Source organism: Mirounga angustirostris, unplaced genomic scaffold (genome assembly GCF_029215605.1).
Source record: "Mirounga angustirostris isolate CCGP_5_RB_7025 unplaced genomic scaffold, mMirAng1.0.hap1 SCAF_17, whole genome shotgun sequence".
Classification (NCBI taxonomy): domain Eukaryota; kingdom Metazoa; phylum Chordata; class Mammalia; order Carnivora; family Phocidae; genus Mirounga; species Mirounga angustirostris.
In genome coordinates, this window is record NW_026991725.1 from 15,627,243 (window position 1) to 15,650,372 (window position 23,130).

Consider the following 23,130-nt stretch of genomic DNA (forward strand, 5'->3'; position numbering starts at 1 on the left):
GCATGAAGTCTGCTTAAATTAAAACAAAACAAAAAAACCTCAAGGTCAGGGCGCCTGGCTGGCTCAGTCAGTGGCACATGCGACTCTTGATCTTGGGGTCACAAGTCTGAGCCCCAAGTTGGGTGTAGGTATTACTTAAATACTCAAAAAGAAAAAAAAAAAAAGCTCAAGGTCATACAGCCAAGGGCCTGAACTCGGGTTCTATTCCACATAAGTGATAGAGAAGTAGGCTGAGCTCACGTACGGACGTGGAAAAACTGCTGTGACACAGAAAATAAAAGCTGTACACCACCCTACATGGAACGTCTATGTCCACATAATCCTACTGAAAAACCAGGAAGGATACATGCCAAGCCTTTCAGTTGTAGGAGAGGAGACAGTTTTGCGCATTGATCCTGTAATCCTACAACCTTACTGACCTCATTTATTAGTTCCAGTCGTTTTTTTCTTATCTGCTAATATAAAGATAAAAATCTTATCTGCTAATCTAAGATAAAAATCTCTTCCTTTTGGGGAGAGAGATTTAAACTTCTCTCTCAGTGGTTCTCCAACTAAGTGGAACACAGCATCACTTGGGAAGTTTTTAAAATCCCAAGGCCAAAGTGGCACCCAAATCAATGAAATCATAATCTCTGAGGGTCAGACCAAGGTACCAGGTTTTCTGGTTTGTTTGGTTGGGGGGTGGTGTTTAAGATTTTTCTATTTTTTTAAGTAATCTGTACACCCAACATTGGGCTCGAACTCACAACCCCAAGACCAAGAGTCGCACGTTCCACTGACTGAGCCAGCCAGGTGCCCCAACCCAGGTGATTCCAATGTACACTCAAGTTGGAGAACCACTTTCCTGGAACAATGTGCACAAACCCCAAGAAGTGGTAGATTACATTAGGGTATTTGCTTTGTATTCAACGTCTTCCGCATAAAAATAAAATCTGAGAAGGGATAGAGGCTTTGGGGGAAGGGTGCTCTCAGGATAAGGCAGTATGCCTGTGACATGGCCTACAGTCAGATCAGTCCCACCCAACAGGTGACCTGCAACAGTAAGTGCGGCTGCGTCTCAACCTGGGTTCTCCTCTTGCCAGTCAATTTAGATTCCGATTCCTTACTAACTAGACAATCTCATTTCAACAGGGTTTAGAGTTACGATTCCCATCGTCTTCTACCAATTCTCTGATCTCAGGAACAAGATTCCATGCAGTGGGGTAGAGAGGAAGATAAAGAATCCTAGGGCTTAACAACCCATAGACGGCAGTCTCCTGTTTTACACACCAAGAGCCCAAGGCCAAACTCAAATTGAGGTGTGTAAGGAGGGAGTTGCTACCCAAGATACAAAGTGCCTCTCACCCCCTTGGTACTAGAAGTTGATCCTAAGGGCCCAGCAGTTGACCCCCGTTTCACCTCTGGAGATTCCAGGAACCAGCTATAAGGCAGAGGCCCACACTCAGGCATACCCTCCCAGCCTGGCTTTGGTCCTGCACCCTTGTTGATCCACACTACAACCCATACCCTGGCCCCCCGTGTAACTGTCCCCCAGCCCCCACTTCATCCCTTCTTCTCCCGGACCTAGTTCACACCGAGCACAGGACCAGTCACCTGGGGCCACAACACTGCTCTGCAGCTTGTCAGGATACCTCCACCCACTCACCCACCTAACCCTCCCCACCCCGGCCCACTCGTTCCCCAGGGATGGAGGCTCTGAGCCCCCAAACCCACCCTCCACAGCCCTCTAAAGACAGTCAGCTGTAGCTACATGGCTAATTACAGCTCGGGAAACAGTTTCGGCAGCAGTTCCAAGGCGGATGCCTCCTGCTGTTGTGGCACGAGGGCCCCCAAGAAAGTGTACCCTGACACGGCATCACCCAACCCAGAGAATACTGAATGCCCCACCTGGATCCCCAGTGCCCACCACTCACCCCAGCTCCCACTAGAGCTGGAGAGCCAGAAGGATCCCTGCTCCTCCAGGGAAAGCCCTTTTCTCCATGAGGACTTCTGGGGACAGGAAGTGCCCAACTCAAGTGCTCCCACAAATTGAGGGAAGAGGTATGAGATCCCCAGACAGAAGGGTTGCTTTGTTTTCTTCCTTGCTACCTGGGGGCTGTGATTAGAGATATTAGCCATCTCCACCAAGAACAGAGCCAAGAGCCAAGAGCCCATAGGATCAGCAGCCGCCCCATCCAAAGGAGCCTCGGGGGGTCTCACTGAAGGCACCACTGCCTGGAGGTACTGCTCAGGGAGCGCCAGGTGACTGAAGCCCCCACATCCCCCCAGTCATGAGAAGTCCCTCCCTTCCTCAGCCCTTCACTCCCAAGGGTCTTACCGGAGCCAATCTCACCTCAGACTTCTTGTGAATCAGGAGGGTGCCGTTTTCCCTGCTTTACATTGTCTGATAGGCCTAGACAGGTGCTCTAAGAGGCCCCAACCTTTCCTGAATCCTCAGACAGGGCCGCCTTGACCTGTGCATTCACACATAGGCCCACATGCACAGATGTGCACGCTTCAGCCTACCTTCCTTCTCTGGGAACAGACTCTTGAGTTGCTCTCTTTGCCCTGGTTTTTGGGTTGGTGTTTTCTGTAAAAAACCTAACTTCAAGATATCAGTGGCATTTAACACCGTCGGTCTAATAGCCTTCACACTCACAAGCTAATTGAAGGCAGCCACCTCCCCCAGGGCCTCCCCCTCCCGAGGCCCCAGACACTCAGGCAAGCCAGAGAAAAGCCTTGCAGAAGGAGGCAGAGCCCTGCCTGAGGGTTGGTGGGGAGAAGTGGCTATTTTGAATCTGCTGGAATAGCTGCCTGCTTATTTTTAGCAGGCCCATTTGCCCAGGAATAGATGCACGCTGGCTGGCTGTCCAGTGGTCACAGAGAGCCGAAGGCAGGCACGTGCCATGGCCCCACAAAGCCTTAGGTTCACCTGCTCTGTCCAGGTTCTAAAAGGATTCCTTTCCTTTCTCCCAGAGGAACCTGCAGCTTCTCAGAAAAGCTTACCTCTGGAGAAGTAACGGCCTCACTCCCAGCACCAATGACCAACCCAGTTATTGCAGTCTAGAGCCTTCTGCTAAACAAAACAAATTTCTGGGAACAGTACAAACAGTGTTGGTCCCAGTGACTAAGCCCATTTGGCTGCAGTTATTGTGGGGAAAAAAAGAGCTGCATATAATTAATTGATGGGAAAGTTGATCATAATAACAAGCACTTAGGAGTGAAGCGCTTAGGCTATCAAGTCCACTGTGGACTTGGGCCTGGTCAGTGAAGTCACATCGACTTAGCATTCTGAATGGACTTTTATATACCGCCCCCCTCAAGTGGAAATTTGAATATTTCCATTATTCCAGGGTTATGTGTTCACATTACCAAAGACTATCCCCAGGTGTCCAAGACACTCCATCTCCAGAATGCCCAGCCCGTCAAGTTGTTGCTGAGGGGCTTTTCCCCTTGCAGGGGGTTCTTCAAAGGAGAGGAAAGAGCTACATGATGCAGACCCTTTGGCACTTGCTGTCACTGCATTCAGGAAGAGCAGCAGGCTGTGGGCCAGGCCAAGGTCCCCCTCCCATTCCACCCCCACTAGTGGAGGAAGACCACACACACAGAGGTCTGTGCAAGACCACAAGAGGGCCTCCTGGTTTCTCATCAGGTTGAGGCTACACACATACATTCACTCATGTAATAATTCACACATAAATATGTTTAAGATGCTGCAAGAAAAAAAGATTCTGTCCACCAGAAGCTCACAACACATACTGAAGAATCTGTGTGTATGTGTTGCTCGCTCACACCCACACCTGCACCAAGCTGAGCCCAATTTCAGAAGCAGGCAAACAGAACCCGAAGAAGCCTGTCTCAGAGGCAGCCAGAATTTGCTCAGGTTGAAAGGGTGGGTTAATGACATAAATTAAGGTTCTCAACCCAAGCTGCCTTTGGGGGTAGAAGGGAGTGGCAAGTCCCAGAGCAGAGCAGAGCAGAGCAGGACAAGTCCTGGGAGCCGAGGCTGAAGAGCTGGTAGGGGGCCAGACAAAAGAAGTGTGACCTTTACTGTCAAGGCAATGGGGGCAAGCGGCAGCAGTTGAAACACGGCCAAAGCAGAGCAGGTCACAAGAGGCAAACGCCCGGGTGATCTCCAAGTGGCGACTAGAGTCCAATATTGGCGGCTACTTACTCACTTGAAATGTGACCCGTGTGACTGAGAAACAGAATTTTAAATTTTATTTAATATTAATTTAAATTTAAATAGCCACATACAGCTGGTGGCTACCTACAAGACAGCACAGTCCTAGAGGGTGTTCCGAGCAGACCGGAAACAAACACAAGAGCTGGGTAAATGCTGTGACAGCCAGGGCCTACCTTGTTGGGCGGTGTCTGGTGCTGTCCCTGAGGGGGGAGGACGATGGTAAGCTGGGCCACTCACCCTCAGCAGCATGGCTGGGGCCCAGGAATCAGAGCCATGCCTCAGGGATGTAGGTCTCAGCCCAGCCCTGATGTTCAAACAGTTGTTACCTTCATCTGTAGGGGGCCTGTGTGGGCTCTGACTCACGTTGGCACCCTGAAGATTCCAAATTAGCTCACAGTGGGGCTGTGAGGTCCCATACTGTCCTCCACACCCTTCATTGTGATGGCCCCACAGAGCAGCCAGGTGAGGCACCGTGGCCCCATCCCCCCTCCCTGTTCTCAGTAGATCAGCTGTCCAAAAGTCACAGACCACTTCCTGGGCTGCTCTCCAGGAAGCTGGAGGCTTAACCCAGTACCATCTGGGTGGGAGCACCTGCTCAGTGAAGCCTTCTCCAGCCAAAATGGACACCCAGAGCCCAATCCCAGGAGCTCCAGGTAAGAAGAGCCAGAAGCAAAAAATCCCCTCTCTGGACATGGTCTCAAGTTAAGAGATGTTTCTCCTCTAGTTCAATTACAAATTAAACTAACTCCCAGTTTGGAAAACTTGGTAAAAACTCCATACAAAGGTGACATGCCCAGTCTCCCTTGCTCTGCTGACCAAATATCTGGCAGATCCAGTCTTATTAGGTTTCAAATGATAAAAAAAAAAGGCGGGGGGGGCGGGGGCGGGAAGGATCAGTATTTTCTACAAAGGTCTTCCCATTGTTTCATCTGGGGAGTAGGAATGTGGTTTTCAAAGTTTCTGTGGTTTTCAAAAACTTTAAACAACTATGTCACATCCATCCTGTCCCTTATCCTCAGCTCTTGGCAACCAGATTGCTTTACCAGTAAATTCTGACAGATTTCTGAGGATAGTGATAAAGCAGGTGCCAAGGAAGTGTTCCTAGGTACACAGAGTTCCCGCCCATGACCACAGAACACTACCCAAGACTGCCCAAAATAGGAAGTTGTGCTCTGACAACAAGCATCCCCCAAAAAGCTAATGAAGCTAATGAAGCTAATGAAGAGGACACACTCCTTTAGAAGGAATCAGAAAGGATGGTGTGAGGCAAGCAGCCCTTCGCGCCACCACCTCAGGTGAGCAGAGTGACAGGTGTGACACTGACTTTCCAAATGGCAGACAGTGGAATACTACCAGCTCAGAAATCACATTAAGGCCTAAGGTCACTTCTATCCAACAAATCTTTATGAGCACCTACAGGTACAAAGCACAGCAGAACACAGAAATGAAACAGACAGAATGTACTTTCGAGGCACTTTCAAGTCTCAACAGTTTCTTTTGGGGCCAAAAAAAAAAAAAAACCAATGACCTTCTTCAATGGGCCTGTTGGTACCACCCTCTGCCACTGACCAACGGACAATTTTGGTCCAAGAGTCAGGCAAGTATCCTGGCTGGGGTGGGGGACAAACAGGAATCAGGCTGCCAGCTTCCACAGATTAGAATGTTCTAATGTCCTGGGGTGGAGAGGTTGTTAGCCTGAATGCCAGCACTGTGAGAGCCAAGAGGGCTTGGGTTGTCCCATTCAATATGCAGATTTTCGTTCCATACCCATTTTCCTCAGCACCTGATGCCCAAATCCAGACCCCTCTCATTCAAACTATTCCATAAAGTGAAACCAGATACTCTGCTGGCAGGGTGAAAGGCTTGCAGGCGCCTCCTTGTCTTTGCTGACTTCCCACCAAGTCTTGGGCCATACCCCAAACCAATGCCTTCAGAAGGACTTGTCCTTGTCTCTTAGGACCAAGTCAGCCTGCTTCTTGTTGGCTGCTTACCCTCCCCCATTTTTTCTCAGCAAGCTCCTGAAAGATGGGCTCCACCAAGACAAGGGAGTAAACCAAGAAAGGAGGGGGCACCCATGCACAAAGCAACACCAAAGAAGGGAAGCATGGAGTCCCAGGATGAAGGGGAAGCAGAGCAAGGAAGAGGGGTGCTTCCCAGGAGCAGCATGAACAGCTGAGCACCTGCTGTGTTGAGCACAATGAGGCGCTCTGAGAGCAACCGCCGAGGCACAGTGAAGAGCTGGAGATGGGATGAGACACAGACAACAGAGTGAAAGAAATACTCCGGGGGGGGGGGGGGAACACGAGAAAGGAAATATGGAAAACCAAGAACTTTGAGGCCATAAGCAATATTTACAGCATAATATACACTCTCAACAGCAGCCTGACCAGAAGCTGTGCTAACTTCCTCTGTATCAAGAAGATGAGGGGAGGAAAAAAGTGTAGGAATGAGTCAAGTCCTTACCTTCCAGAGTAGAAAAACAAATCAGGTAACATAAAAAAAAAAAAAAAAAGGCAGGCAGGCAAGCAAGGAAAGCATCCCACTTAGTAATACAGACATAAGTGGCAGGGAGGACAGCCTAGAAGAACTGAGGGCAGCTGCCTCTAGAGGAGAGGACTGGTCGGCAGAAAGGGCTGTTCTTTCAAAGAATAACTGTGTATAACTTGTGTATCAAATCTTTCTACCAGCAGTGCTTTGATAGAACAAAAAATACATTCTTGGGCACCTGGGTGGCTCAATCAGTTAAGCGTCTGCTTTCAGCTCAGGTCATGATCCCAGGGTCCTGGGATGGAGCCCCACCTCGGGCTCCCTGCTCAGCAGAGAGTTTCCTCCCTCTTCCTCTGCTGCTCCCCCTACTTGTGCTCCCTCTCTCGCTCTAATAAATTAAAAAAAAAAATTCTTAACTATTAAATAGCAAAAGATGCTCTATTACCATAGAACTTTAGGATTCTTGTTAACCAGTATAATATGTAGTGAGTGTCAACTCATCTATGTACAAACATGTAATGCTTTTGTTTTCTAGTAACTGAAGTCAATCCTGCTTCAGAGCCCCCCAGCTGCCCTGCTGACCTAACAGTAGTAATCACAAAGAGCAGGGGCTTACTGATGGTAAGACCCTTCCAAGCCAAGGCACTGGGTCTCCCTACCCCACTGAGGTCTAACCAGCATCAAGTAGCAGGACCCCTCAGGGCTAGTCATTTAATAAAGATTTTAATTCCCACTGTGAGCCAGGTTCCACCGGAGAGGGGGCTGAGGTGGTGGAAAGTGCCCTCAGAAAGCAGAGATAGCGGGAGGGGTAGGGAGTCACATTTCAGAGAAGACGCTGTGAAGATACAGCAACCTAACAGGATAAACTTGCAGCCTCTCAAAAGGTATTCAGAGAACTGAGCCTAGGCACCCCTTTTACATAATGAGTTAACTATACTCCTGTGCATCTGGAAGGGTACTAGTTGAGTTAGTCACTCAGTCATGTGTTCCATAGTTTAGACGCGGAGCCCAGGTTGAGAAGAGCTGGTAAAGTGTACCTGGGAGAGAGGGAGCCTCAGAAAGAATGGTCAGGGAACGCCTCTCCAAAGGTGGCAGCAGGGCTGGAACAGTGAGGAGCAGCCGTGCCAAGATCTAAGAGGACAGGGAAAGGAGAGGGGGAGAAAGTTCCAGGCAGGGAGATACATGTGCCAAAGTACTAAGGCAGGAACAAACTTGGCTAACTCAAGCGACAGCAACAAGGGGGGGAGGTGAAGATGAGGTCGAAGGGCTGCTGCCATAGAAATCGCTCCCCACCATCACCGAGCTGAAGCCCTGCTGAAGGTCAAGAACGCAGAGGGACAGGTTCACCCAACTTCCTCCAGAGAGGAGAACAGACTTGCCCAAAGAGACAAGGGGCTATAGTTTTGTTTCTTTTTTCTTTTTTTTTAATTTTTTGAATGACGCAGTTTTGAATTTTATTTTTTTAAGAATATTTATTTGAGAGAGAGAGAGAGAGTATGAGGGGGAGTGAAGGGCAGAGGGAGAAGCAGACTCCGCGCCGAGCAAGAAGCCCGATGTGGGGCTCAATCCCAGGACTCTGGGATCATGACCTGAGCCGAAGGCAGACGCTTAACCAACTGAGCCCCCCAGGTGCCCCTTAAATTTTAAGGGGCTCGAACTCATGATCAAGTTGCATGCTCTTCCAGCTGAGCCAGCCAGGTGCCCCTGTAGTTTCTTAACTAATAAATAGAAGCAAATTCTGGAATCTATTTCAGAAATAGGGTGCTTCTCTGGCTGGTAGATCAGCAGGTATATACTACGTGAGTCCAATAGGGGCTCACTTTCTACTTGGAGTTCTCAGCAAATGCGTTTGCCAGGAAGCCCTGCAGTCACACCACTCATTAATTAGCCTTGGAGCCAATGTGAGGACCTTACTCTAGCCCCCCACCCTCTCAGATGAATCTGTTCCAAGAAGTCAGTCCAGCCCCAGGGAGCAGATGGGAATGGAAGTGCATGCGCGCACACACACACACACACCCTTGCTACTTCTTTGAATCAGACTTTGCAAAAACAACCTCGGTCTCCAGCCAACATAAACCATAGGCAACAGAGGGCCTTATACGGCTCGAAGGTTTCTTAATCAGAAAAAGATGGGCTGGAGTTGGCAGCTCTGAGTTAGAGGAAGGGAGGAACAGAAAAAAGGGGGAGAAGCCAGGATGGTGGTGAGGAGCAGAATTCATCAAACTCCTTCATATCGCTTCAGCTTCAGTGGCCCCACCAGTGAGAATTCCTAGTAAGGGGCATGGCTCTTACCGCCTCTTGTTTTTGTTTTCGTTTTTAAGCCAGAGGACGCCAGTACTCAGGCTGCCAACAAAACCACAGTTTTACAGAGTTTTTAGTGCCTGTGTGGAGGCCTGTTCTTGAGTCGGGTGACTTCCCATGAAAATGGGATAATGTAATTTCCAGAGAAATTGGCCCCTAGGGCAACAAGAGGTCCTGAAACTAGGGCGTTTCCTGGCTCCTGGGCTGCCTGTATCAGGGCCCTGCCTGGCCCAGGCAGGACTGGGCCTCTGCCACAGATCCAGAACAGAAAAGGCAGCCCCAGGGACCTCTTAGGCAGCCACTGCCCACCCCCACACACCCCATGAGTTTCTAGGGTGACTTTATTCTCTTTCCTCCTGACTGGGAGACAGCAGTAGCGTCCGCACCAGGACCTGCTTGTATGCTGAAACCACATGTACTTGGCCTTCCTAAAGGATGCCACCTGCTAAAAATAGCACACAGCAGAAGCTTGGCTGGGTGGGCCTCACCAAAGTCAAAGGACAAAGCAGGGAGGTTATTCTGAGCACAGCCTTTTCTCATCAGAGCTCAAGGCACATCAGGGTGCAGGCCTCCTTCCAAGGCTGCTCGGCAAGTCACTCCTGCTCCTTTCTCTGTGGAGGGACAGGAAGGAGGTCTACAGCCTTCAGACCTATCGTCCCAGGCCAAGGCTGGAGGAGAAGGGGTAGGGGTGGCAGTGCAGCGTGCTGAGGGCTGGGCTTCACCAGATCTGTGCCTCCTCCAGCACAGACAGATCAGGCTACTCCCAGGCGACAGCCCGTTGAGGGATGGGTCTCATGACCTCCATGTGAGGTCTGACAGGCTGCATTATTATGAGCCAAGGAATGAGGGACTTGAGGTTGTCTTCAACCAGGTGACTGAGCTACACCAGAGTCTGCAGAGCCATTTCCAGGCCCTAAGGCACAGCTGTCTTACAAGGCCTACAAGGCTGTCTTAGTCACAGTCATTATTTGTGCCGCTCAAAGGCACTGGAAAGTTGCATAATTTGGAGCTAAAACATGACTTTGGAAAGACAAGAGTGTTAGAGTAGGATCCTGAACTTCAGTTTCCCGTAAAATGAAAACATCCTGTAAAATGGATTACTAATACCTCCACAGGACTGTAATGAGGCTGAGGACTCAAAACACCGAAGAGCTTGACTGTTTGTGGGGTATATCATTTCGATCTTTTAAAAACTCAGTTTCATTTTCCAGATGAGGATGGAAGGATGACAGGGCAGTAAGTAAGAAATTGTCTCTAAGCAAGCAGCTAGAGAGAGAACCCTCATCTAAGTGCAAGGCAGCCCTGCGTCCTGGGGTCCGCTTACTTTACTCAGGGGCTCAGCTCCCTCACATGCAAAGGAGAACTACTTTACCTCATAGGGTTGAGATAAAATAAAAAGGGAACACAGCTGATTCTTGAACACGGGTTTGAATTGCATGGGTCTGCTTGTATGCAGATTTTGGGACATAGTACATTACTGTAAATGTTTTCTCTTCCTTATGATTTTCTTAACATTTTCTTTTCTCTAGCTTACTTTTTTGTAAGAATACAGTACAGGGGCGCATGGGTAGATCAGTCGTTGGGCGTCTGCCTTTGACTCAAGTCGTGATCCCAGGGTCCGTGATCGGGCTCCCTGCTCCGCGGGAAGCCTGCTTCTCCCTCTCCCACTCCCTCTGCTTGTGTTCCCTCCCTCTCTCACTGTGTCTCTCTCTGTCAAAAAATAAAATCTTAAAAAAAAAAAAAAAAAGAATACCGTATAGAACACACATAACATACAAAATATGTGTTCATTTGACTACTATGTTCCCATAAGGCTTCTAGTTGGCGTTAGGCTGTTAGTTCAGTTTCTGGGGAGTCAAAAATTCCACGTGGATTTTTTTTTTTTTTTTTTTTTTTTTGCACAGGATGGGACGGGGGGGGAGGGGGTGCAGGCTGGTTCCCCTAACCCTCACGTTGTTCAAGGGTCAACTATGGTTTGGGGGGGGAAAAAAAAAAAAGACCCTCCTAAGATGCCAGGTATACAGTAGGTGCTTAACAGGTACCTGTTCTGCATCCTGTGCTGGGTGACTCCAAAACAAGAGAGCTCTCACATTATATGCCAGTCGAGCAGGCATGCCCAGGACTAGATGAGGGGGTATCTGGAAATAAAGCTCACTCCCCAAAGCTAGCCCCACATCAACACTTCAGGACCACCACTGTGGCCCAACTCTTCCCAAAGTCTTCATAAAAATAGGTCTCCTGGGGCGCCTGGCTCAGGTCATAATCCTGAGGTCCTGGGATCGAGCCCCACATCCGGCTCCCTGCTCAGCGGAGAGCCTGCTTCTCCCTCTCCCTGCCACTCTGCCTACTTGTGCTCTCTGTCAAACAAACAAACAAACAAATAAATATCTTAAAAAAAAAAAAAAGAAAGAAAGAAATAGGCCTCCTAACATCCAGATAGACTGGAGGGGCAGAATGAAAAGGACGCTTGTTTGTAAGGTGTCTGCAAATCTGGTTCAGCATTGGTCTCCCAGTGGGATCCTGCAGGAAGCCATCAGGTGGGTGAGTGAAGGACCAAGTAGCAAATCTGCTGACATCTAAAGACCAAGGACAGTGGCCTTAAACAACCAGCAAGGGCCTTTAAGATAATAAATTTTCAAACCAAAAAAAATAAAAAAATAAAAAAATAAATTTTCAAACCAAAACAGCTTTCTGAGGACTTAGCATCTGCCCCTCCTGATTCAGTGCTCCCATCCCCAGACTCCTCACCATGCTCCTCTCGAGAACCATTTCTTAATTGGTCACTGCCCTCCAAACTGGCAAACCAGAACTTGCTTCTTAACATGCCATAGATAGAGCTGATAAATAATTGTCACCAAAGCTGTGGATTGGTGGACTCTAGAGGACTAAGCCCAAACATGTGATGCCTTACAAGGTGAGGCAATTAAGCTTTTACAGTTGGACCAAAGCTAAGACCAGTGCTGCCCAACTAGAACCTTCTGTGATGGTGAAAATGTTCTAGGCCTGCACTGTCCAGTACTGGCCACATGAAGATACTGAGCACTTGAAATGAGACCGATGTCACCAAGGAATGGATTTTTAAATTGTATTTAATGCTCAAAAGTTTTACTTTTTTTTTTTTTAAAGATTTTATTTATTTGACAGAGCGCACAAGCAGGGGGAGCAGCAGAGAGAGAGGGAGAAGCAGACTCCCCAATGAGCAAGGAGCCCGACCTGGGACTAGATCCCAGGACCCTGGGACCACGACCCAAGCCGAAGACAGACGCTTAACCAACTGAGCCACCCACGCGCCCCTGATGCTTAAGTTTAAATTGAACCAGACACACATCACTAGTTGCTACCCTATAGGACAAGGCAGCTCTAGACCCTCTCCCTTAAGGATAGATTTAGGAGATAAGAATAGAGATATAATAAAAAAATAAGGGGTGCCTGACTGGATCAGGGAGGAGCATGCAACTCTTGATCTCAGGGTCGGGAGTTCAAGTCCCATGCTGGGTGTAGTGATTACTTAAATAAATTAAAAACTTAAAAAATATTTAGCACTGTAGCATCTTAGAGCTAAGAGAACTTGAGATGCACTTAAAACAGTGGACTGTGGCATTTTTTTAGTCTTTGACTTACACTATCCACAGAGCCCTGCTTCCTAGCCCAAACACACCCCTCCCCATACACACCCCTGCAGGTAACTCCACCCCGCAGCAGCCCAGAGGCACTCTAAGGAGCAGAATCTCAACACCCTTGATTCATGTTGACCAACCCTCCTTTTAACCAGCTGAAGAAAGTGAGACCCCAGAAGGGTTTAGAACCACTGCCAGGTTTCAGCCCTGAAAGCCGCACCCCGTCCTTACCCCCCAAACCAGGGCTCTTGCCAGCTAAACCCAGCGTTGAAACAAGCCTCATTCATGAGCCCTCAGCACTGTACATTTTTATTTCCACAACTCACCTGGGGCTCTGCTTTGTTCCTGAATGTTTGGGCCTCAGTAAGACCGGGCTGAGTGAAGGCAGGCAGCCAGTATTAGCAGATGGGGACAGAATGTTTACTATCAACTGCTGCAAACTACCAAACTGAGCTGTAGAAATGTCCAAAGGGCCAGGATTCAGACAGAATGAAGACCATTTAATAGGAGGCAAAGTAAGGAGAAGGACACCTTGAAAGCTACTTATTACTGAAGGCCAGTCTTCAAAATGCTGCATAACACACACTCCTTCACTGCAACAATCTGCTTAGAAAGCAACAGAAAGATTAGGAGAAAAGCCCACGGATTTGACTATTCCTTCGTTCTTCTCACAAAAGCTCTCCAGAGGACCTAGTTTAAGCACATGCCATACTTGTCAGTATCTCTGCCCCTCAATTTGTATTTATATTAGCCATTGAAACTATCCCGATTGACCTCCAGCGTCACCCTCCTCAGTTGTACTCAGAGGTGTGAGAATTAAAGGATCAGGAGGGTATTTGCTTGTAACTCTCCCAGCACAAGACAGTAACTGTCAAGGAAAAGGCATCCTCTAAAATTACAGTTCTCACATCCCCACCAGCTACCTCTCCAGCCGGACTCTGTCCCACTCAAAACACCATCATTGATCCTGTTTTCCACAGCCCAAGTATAAAATCAGGTACTGGAGCCAGGAGCTGCTCCGTGGAGTGCCACGTACAATGGGTACTTAATGTTAAATGATCATAAAGGTGAAACCTGCATGAGGCATTACACCAGAAAGGGCTGTGGAAAAAAGAACTTGCCTTAGACAGCCAAGTTTAGGATTTAAATACATCCCACGCAGATTAGCAACTCAAACAGTAGGAGAGGATTTCAGTGGGACAAGAGGCCCAGAGGACCTCTGCCTCCCCAGAGCAGAGGAAAACAGAATGGCAAACAGAAGGTGGTTCACTCATAAACCAAATTGTTGACTTCCTCACAACAACACAACAGACCAAGCTACAGAGAGGTCCTCTCGTTCTAGACTCACAGGGAAGATTAGGAAGGAGTGGCCTGGGGAGAAGGGGCTGGAAGGCACAAGCTGGCCAGGCACATGGGGTGCCCACTCCTCAAAACCCTGAAACGTGCACTCGACCAACTCATGTTGTTGCAGGCTAGAGCCAGGAGGCTGGTAGCAGTGTGGGGAAACCAATTTGCTTTCCTTCCAACCAAGTTTCCAGGTCAGAGGCCAGGGGGAGGGGTATTTTTAATAAAATCCAAATCACTCAAGTGATTCAAGAGAAACTTAACGTTAATCTCAGAGATTCTTTAGGAGGAGGAAAAAAAGCAACGCTTGAACAGCCATCATGAACCAGGCACAGTGCCCAGTCTAAAATATAATCTCAATCTGTCTTTAGGATGAGAGGGAACACTGTAAAGGCTAAAACTAGCCTTCACCCATAAACGATGACTATGGCCAGGCCTGGGTCCAAAGCACCACAAATAATTTAGATTACCAGCTAGAGCAAAACAAACTGCTTTAAAATATTGATGCTCAGCAATCTCATACTGGAGCCACAGCCACTTGGCACCTGAGCAGGCCCCTTTGACAACACACACCCATGTGCTCACCCTGCAGTAGCCAAGGGCTGATGTACTTCCTACGAACAGCTGGAAGGAGGAAAGGATATTCATACAAAAGGCTCCAGCGACTCAGAGGTCTCACTCAAGGGCTTAGATGGGATCAGCTCTCTGCAAATTTTGGGCCATCACCTAGCAATGTGCATGACAAGGGAGCCAGCTTAATCCAGGTAGGCACTGAAGCTTCAGTGATTTGCATATCTGTAGGATCAAAAGGCCCTCTTCTATCCTAGAGCCATATTTTGTCTGAGAATACACCCAGGAATTAATAGCCCAAACCCACAAAACTAGTTAGGTGTGAAAGAGGTTAAAGTTCAACACAAAAGCTCCCCCACCAAACATAACTTGTTTCCAGTGTTCAGAAAGTTTTTTAAGTTTTATTTATTTTTTAGTAATCTCTACACAATGTGGGACTCGAACTCACAACCCCAAGATCAAGACTCACATGCTCTCCCTACTGAGCCAGCCAGGGACCCCTCCGAAAGTCTGAAATAATCAGCAGGTGAACCACTTGAATGCCAGAAACAGAGAAATGTGATAAATGATCAAATCATGCTCATGCTACCCTCTACTCATTTCTAAGATGTTCTATGCCTTTAAGAGCAAAGGGGATGGGTGGTGCTTACTAAGAGTCCAAGCTTTGCTTTCTGAATAGAGAGTTAAAAAAAAAAAAAAAAAAGAAAGAAAAACTAATTTGGGAAGCACTTGGTTACAACACAGTAAGATTACTAGTTGCCAGAATTAACAGCTTTTTGTGAATGGTGTTCCTTGATCAGTAATTGCGACAAAGGGGAGGAGGGGGGAGGGGGGGATAGCAAACCAACAGATACGACCGTACCAGGTGTCCAGCAGCCCAAATTTCCCGGCAGGAGATAAATTTAAACACACAGTAGCCTGCACTTCAATAGGGAAAAGACAGCTCGCTTAACCTAATTGCTCCGCCCATATGCCCTACCTGGCTTGAGCGGCCTCCACTTACACCTGGAGTGAAGAGCACCGGGTTTCTGTTAGCGGCGGCCGAGCGGGAGGAAGGCACCCGCCAACCTGGGCATCTCTGCAAGAGCGGAAGATCTCGAAACGCCCAGGGCTTCCAGCAGTCCCGGGTCGGTTCGGCACCGCCCACCATCAACAGCGCCTTTCCTTCCCTAAGCCTCCCTAGGAGGGGGATAGGGAGGGACTATACCCTAGGGCACAATGGAACTGGTGAAAGCCTGACTCCGAGGCGTTCAGACCACGTCTTCCCAAGCACATTTTGACCCATAACCCCGAAACTAGCGTGGTCCCTCCACACCCCGGGCCCGGGGGGTGGGGGGGTGCAGGCGGAGTGTGACACGTGACCCACGCGCCCCGGGGCATGAAGTCAGCGGGCACAACGGGCAGGACAGCCTCCAGCTCTCCCGACACCCTTGAAGGGTCTGCAAATGCTAATCATCTCGAGAGACACCAGGCCTTTGACCTCAGGACCCTAACTCGGTTCAAAAGGTCCCTGCCCCCGAAACAGGGTTCCAATCACCACCGTGTCCTAGCCCATCCTCCGAGTTCCGCAAACCAAGCCTCTTCCCCAGGTTCGCCGCAATGAACTCCCGGGGGCTAGGCTACCTGCACGGGCTTGCCACCGCTGGGCCCAGGTGGGGAGCAACCCAGAGCGAGCTCAAGGGGCCCAGAAGTTGAGTAAGGTTCCTGAAGTGACCATTTCAACTCTAGCCCTTCAGGAGGAAGAAAGGGCTGCCCGCGGGCCTCGGGGCACCTCCTCGCCCTCACGAGCACCTGGCCCTGCCCACAGCCCGCCCCGCCGCCGCCTCTCCCGGGTCAGGCTTGGGTACACACGACCTTTGAAAAGTAAACGCGTGTGGGGTTGGGCGACCTTGGGTGGGACGCGCTCGGGTCTATCTCACGGGAGGGTGTGCGCGCTCGGGGAAAGTTAAGCCGCAGAGGGGTGGCCCGGGCGCCGCGTCCTCGCCTCCCCCGGCCCGGAGGGCTGTGACGCGCGTAGGGGGCACCACGCGGCCGCAGACCATGGCCCCAGCCGCGCACACGCGACCTGTCAGCGGGAGCCCGCGGGCAGACAACCCTGGCGGGGGAGGACGAGGGGGCGCGCAGGCGACGGCAGCGAAAGGGCCTGCTTGACAGCAGGCGGCGGGCCGGAGCCCCTCCGCACGCGCTCGGCGTCCGCAGCCTCCCGCCTCCAGGACACCTGGAGCGCACGTCGCACACCGCACCTGCACCCTAGACTCCCCAGCGCCCGACGGCGCCGCCCTCGGGGGCCTGGCAGGTGGTCCTCGGGCCAGCCGCCCCGGCGGCCCCAACTCACCAGGTCCTCGGCGACAGTCGGGATGCAGAATTCCTCGCCCGCCGCCGCCCCCCCCCCGGGCCCCGGGCCCAGCAGCCCAGCCCCGCTGCGCCGCGGCCGCTCCCCCACGTGCTCGCCCAGGCCGGAGGAACACAGAGACATTAAATACTGAGGACGCGCAGCGACGTGCCCGCTGCGCGACGCAAGGCCCCGCCCCCCGCCCTGGTGCCCCCGCACCGCCCCACTCACCTGCGCGTGCGCGCCGCCTGCCGCTCCCGCCCGCGCTTCTCCCAGCTGCGCCAGAGAGGGCGCGGTCTGAAGCGCTCCGCCAACATCCCGCAGCCGCCGCCCGCAGCCTGGCCTCGCTCGGGCTCTCGCGAGAGGAGCTGTAATCGCGGGGGGGTTGGGGAGAGCAGCCTGGCTGGAGTCGGGGAGACGTCGCGGAATCTCGAAGGTCTACCCGGCGAGCGCAGGGTGGGGTCCCCTGCCTCGGCTTTGGGCGGTCTCCCGGCGTCAGTTAGGCCATCTGCGTGCCTTGTCGCGGACAGCCCCCTGGAAAAGCCGGAGGGGCCGGTGAGGGGCAGGGCTCCCCTTGCTCCCCCGGAACTCTCAGTACTTTAAAATGCATAATCAGGTGGCCATTAATGATTTTTCAATAATGACTGCATAATAGGGAGTACCTGGCACTACTCAAATGCAGCCTTTTTTGCCCATTTTCACATTCGGTGATGTTGAACTAAAACAAACACTTTCTTCTAAATGGGTTTGGGTTTGGGAAAAATTCCTGCGAAGAGGTGGTCACCATGAGTCACTAACTCTGCCAGGAAACGGGAAAATAAATTGCCCCCAGACAAGTGAACAGGATGGGGTCGCAGTTGGCTAGGCCTGTTCTCAGTCTTAAGAAATAGGGACGTTAAGTAAACATTTGGGCAAATAGAAGAGATCATGCTAACCACTAACCATTTCTTGGGAAAGCGCGTCATCCTCATTAGTGACCAAAATGCAAATTTAAATGACAATGAGATACCATTTACTATTGAGTTTTTAAGTATATATTCGTATATATATATGAATCCCAATTGCATGCTGCGATTAGCGTTATGAAGGAAACAAAGAGGAAGCTGAAATAGGAAAGAAATAGCAAAGTTCTGTGGTTCCAAAGGCATAAAGTAAAACTTAAACTGAAATCTAATGGTTGAGAAGGAGCCAGCCTTGCAAATAGTATTTGGGAATAAGGATTAGGAAGTATTCCCAGCAGAGGCAACAACACAGGCAAAAGGAGGAAACAGCTTCTGGTGAACTAGAAGATCAGTGCGGATGGAATATAGTGGGGGTTGGGAGCAGTGCTGGAAAAAGAAGGTTGCAGACAGAGGGAAGAAGGTTGTGGGTAGAGGGTAAGAGAACTAGACCACCTTATAAACTATAGTAAAGCTTGGGTTTTATTCTACTCTGCTCAGCCCCAAAGCCAAGCATGCTTCCATCTCAGGATCTTTGCACTTGCTTTTTCCTCCAACTGGAATATTCTGCAGAACCTTGCAGACTTCACTTACCTCTTTCAAGTCCTTTGCTCAATGGTCATCTACTCAGTCTCGGTGAAACTTTCCCTGTTCTCCCTATGTAAAATTGTAATGACACACACATGCGCGTGCACGCGCGCGCGCACACACACACACACTTCTCTGTCCCTCACCCCTTCTTTATTTTTCTTCATAGCACTTATCACTATCTACATTCTATATACTTCATTTATTCACAAGAGCTGATATTATTGAAGGCACTCAGTAAAAAAGGTGTTTAATGAATGAACGGGACGCCATTAAAAAAGGTTAAGTAGAGAGTAATACTAGGGGCACCTAGGTGGCTCAGTCAGTTAAGCATCTGACACTTGATCTCAGCTCAGGTCTTGATCTCAGGGTCATGAGTTCAAGCCCTGCGTTGGGTGTGGAGCCTACTTAAAAAGAGAGAGAGAGATACAATATAACTTCTGTCTTTAAAAGGAGCTGAAGCTGCTACAGAAAAAATGGATTAGAAGACCAGTACAGAAGCAGGGAGACCAGAAGAGAGACTGCTACAGTGGGCCAGATGAGAAATGGTAGTGGCCTGAGCTAAGAGTCATGGCAGTGGGTATGCAGAGACTGCTTTGGACACAAGATATATTTTGGAAGAAGTACCAACTTCACTCAGGGGCGCCTGGGTGGCTCAGTCGTTAAGCGTCTGCCTTCAGCTCAGGTCATGATCCCAGAGTCCTGGGATCGAGCCCCGCATTGGGCTCCCTGCTCGGCGGGAAGCCTGCTTCTCCCTCTCCCACTCCCCCTGCTTGTGTTCCCTCTCTCACTGTCTCTCTCTCTCTGTCAAATAAATAAATAAAATCTTAAAAAAAAAAAAAGATTACTTCACTCATGTTGTTGTGGGTAAGAAAAAGGGAACAATGAACAATGCTTCCTCTGGCTCGAATCACTGTTAAATGGGGTACAATTTATTGAGATGAGGGAAGATGGGGCAGTGAATCATTGGTTTCATTTGGGACCCACTACTTATATAGCGTTTTGTGACATTCAAGTGCAAATAAGCAGTTAAGTTGTGTATGCAAGTCTGGAGTTCAGAGAAGTGGCCCACGTTGGAGATACAAATATGTATTGAAAATCATATAAAAAGTGGATTTTTTTTAAAAGAATAATATCTTATTCTTTTATCTAAAAAAATTTTTGTATTAAGTAATCTCTATGCCCAATGTGGGGCTTGAACTCTGAATAAACAAGTGAAACTAAACCCCTCCCATTCTCCACTGGTTATACCCCAGGATCATGTGTGTCTACGGAGAAGAGTAAACGATCTACTCCTAAAGAAGTCAGTAGAGTTAGGGAGAGGAGCCTGGGTGGCTCAGTCGTTAAACGTCTGCCTTCGGTTCAGGTCATGATCCCAGGGTCCTGGTATTTAGCCCTGCATCGCAGGGAGCCCGCTTCTCCCTCTCCCACTCCCGCTGCTTGTGTTCCCTCTCTCGCTGTGTCTCTCTCTGCCAAATAAATAAATAAAATCTTTAAAAAAAAAAGGGAATAATAATACCCATAGCTATTACTTAATGAGCACTTAATGCCCAGCACTGTGCAAAGTACTTTCTCCTAGTCCTCCACCAACTTCAAATACTAGATTCTCTCATTCTACTGCATTCCCATTCTGCAGCCATTAGTCACACAGCAGCGGAGGCAAGGTTTTAACCTCAGAAATCTGGCTTGGAGCCCACGGACTAACCAACTCCCTACAGCGCTACTGGAGGAAGACCTAGAGAATCAGCAAGCGGTTTCATACAGGAACATGTCTGCTCCATGTTTGAATTGTGTCCCTTTAAAAAGGATATGCTGAAGTCCCAACCCCAGTACCTCAGAAGGTGACTTTATTTGGAAATAGGGCTCTTGCAGATTTAAGTTAAGCTAAGGTCATGCCAGAGTAGCTTTGACCCCTAATGCAATCTGACAGCCAGCCACGGAAAGACAAGAAACACAGGGAGAAACACCATGGGACAAGAGAGGATTGGGTTTATGCATCTGTAAGCCAAGGAATGCCAAAGATTGGCAGCAAGCTACCAGGAATGAGAAAGAGACAACCCTTCTCGAACCCCTTCATTTTTTACTGCTTCCCTCCAGAACTGTGAGACAACATATTTCTGTTGTTTTTGAGCCACCCAGTTTGTGATACTTTGTTCCAGCAACCCTAAGACACTGATACAGTACCTTTCTTTCTTGAACCCATGGAAGCCAGTTGGTAAAAGGGAATGTGAAGTTACTTAGCGGGTGATAAAAGGGGCCTGTCCCGTTGCTCCCTTCTGGACCCAAGGTGTCCTGGCTTCACAGAGCAGAGGCCCTATCCAAGTGGCGATCATGAAGGGACCTCAGCCAGTACCCAGGCTCTGGCACCATCACCACCATATATTTCCTGAGAATTTTTCGGCTACATATATAAGACCTTCATTCGGGTTCTGTTCTGTGGGCGTCCTGCGGGGGTGCGGTTGGCTCTTTCCCAGAGCCCTCTCCACTCTTCTCAGCTCATTCCAATGGCAGTACAATTGGGAAGCAGAGCCTAAGAAACTCTGTAAACTACTTCAGACAGGGTGGAGTTGTACCCAAAAGCAATTTAGGTCCTTCACCTGAAGCCAAGTTCATGCATATAGAGAAGCAATTAATTATCAGAGATCGTTACCTACTTCGTTTTATCCCACGGGAGGGATTTCCTTCTGGGCACACTGTCGTGATCCTCCCAGGAGGCCACCTGACCATGCTGCGTGTCTGTGTAGGGACACGCAAGTTGCTTAGACTCTAGAACGCTGCAGTGAGCCCTCTCTGCTAAGATTTATAATCTGTTGTGCAGTGTCGATTTTGTTAGTTTGCATACTTTTTTGTGTGCCACTGCAGCTGGGATCGTCTGCAACAGCAAGATCTAGAAGTCTCAGATAAGCCGCAGGGATGGGAACATCCGTGGGGAGGAGACCTTTTGCCAAGGTGACCCATCTCCAGGAGTGATGGGGTAGAGCACGTAATGATATGGGAGCTCAGACACTGCACCCAAATTTTCCATTGTCCCCAACCTCCACTCACCCTCCGCGAGTCCTCTGGAACCGTTTTCTTGGCTCTATCTATTCTAAAACCTGGCAAGTTTCTCACTTCCGTTTGATGAGACATTCCAGTTTCCTACAAACTGACGTGTTCTACCCAGGACTGCCATTAGCCCACACAGTGGCATTGTGCAAATTAGGTAACAGGTGTCCCTTCCCCCAGACAGACACAGCTCTGTGCCAGGCTCCACTGTGAGCAGAGTGCAATAGCAGAGGCTGGATTTCAGCCTCTACTTGCCCTTGGGCTAGATGTCCTTGTGCAGGACATAACCTGCACAACCCTCCATGACTTTCCTGCAGCTGGGAGTGAGTCCTAACAGAACGAGTGCTGTCTATATGACAACAATCAGCCAACCAGACCTCCGGGCTAAACTATTGCCTTGTTCAGCACAGTTTTTTGTTGGTTTGGTTTGGGTTTTGGTTCTTTTAAAAAATTTTTTCTTTAAGTAATCTCTATGCCCAACATGGGGCTTGGGCTCACGACCCCGAGATCAAGAATCACATGCTCCACCAACTGAGCCAGCCGGGCGCCCCTCAGCACTGGTATTTAAAAAGCTCTTGTGGCAGACATCCTCTCCTTTGCTGGCCGGCCCCCTGCTCCCTTGCAGTGTTTTCAGTAAACTTCTATCTCCTTTGTTCTGCCTGGGGTGAATCCTTTCACTGCCCACCCAATCGGGTCACCCACCCCCCCGCCCCCCACCCCCCGCCGCTGTTCGGTGGCCCTCATAGGGAACCGCTGCCATGCGGGGCCAGGACTCTCCCCGGATTTTCTGGGAATTTCTCGGGACTCTCCCTTGGTCGACTGACTCTAGTACTCCCTGGGGATCTGACGACCTCTAGCTGAGGTTACTCCTCCGTGAGGATCCGAAGCCCCAGGGGGAACCCGCCAGACCACCCTTGCCCTAAAGGGTAAGGGATTTTCCCCCTTGCCCTTTAGAGGGATCCTTCCTTCCCTCTCCTTTCTCCTTCTGGGCCCTCTGGCAGCCCAACCCTCGTACTCCTCAGACAACTGATGGTCTCTGGCCAGGGCGGCTCTCTGGTGTTGGTCTGAAGGTCTGAGGGTGGAAGGTTGGACTCCCCGTGTCCTCACCTCCCCCACTCGGTCCTCCTGAGGCCTCCGTTCCCAATGCATGGCACAATTGGTCGTTCGTCCAGGGCGAATCCGCACATATTGCAGACTCAGTTGGGACCCTTCCTGAAGCCGGCTGACTCTCAGCCACCTTGCTTCTTTCTGTACCCTCTTTTTTCCTTTGTTCCCGTGGGTCCAGCCGCCACCTTGATCTACAGGCACCACACGTTCCTATGGGTCTGAGTGAATCCAGACAATTCCATACACAAATGATGATTCCACAAGGGTTCCAGCCTGTGCCATCGGAGGGTCCCCTGCCCTGAAATCCCATGGACCTGGCCACCAGAGAATCTCACTCAGATCTCCTCTCAGCACATTAATCTAATACCATGATCTGGTCTCTAAATGCACAGAACCCCTGATAGATAGCCCCCACCCCCATCCAGCAGGAAGCAGCTACTGAAGATGAGACCTCCACCCAAATGCCAAAGATTTGTCATCGTCAATCCATCAGGGAGGAATGTAGAGGCCGCTTTTAGACAAATAGGCTTGAGCAATAGAAGCTTCAGTAAGGCAGAAGGGCCCACAGTGACCACCGGACTGAATACAGACAGGCCCAGCAGGCGACCCACCTCAAAATAGCCATAGGCCCTAGCT

The 23,130-nt window shown here is 49.8% G+C and overlaps 1 protein-coding gene across 3 annotated transcripts in view; it reads right to left on the reverse strand.

The window, feature by feature from the left end:
- The window catches only part of AKAP1 (A-kinase anchoring protein 1), a 33,084-nt gene extending 15,915 nt beyond the window's left edge, over positions 1–17,169 (reverse strand). Inside the window, exon 1 of one of the 3 annotated variants that reach the window (XM_064582430.1) lies at positions 17,048–17,169. The gene's annotated coding sequence lies outside the window, so the exon portion shown is untranslated. Of the gene's footprint in view, positions 1–15,463; positions 15,615–16,819; positions 16,973–17,047 lie in introns of those variants that run through there. The other 2 variants (XM_045889209.3, XM_054510892.2) reach the window with 2 other exon arrangements.
- Between the last annotated feature and the right edge of the window lie 5,961 nt (positions 17,170–23,130).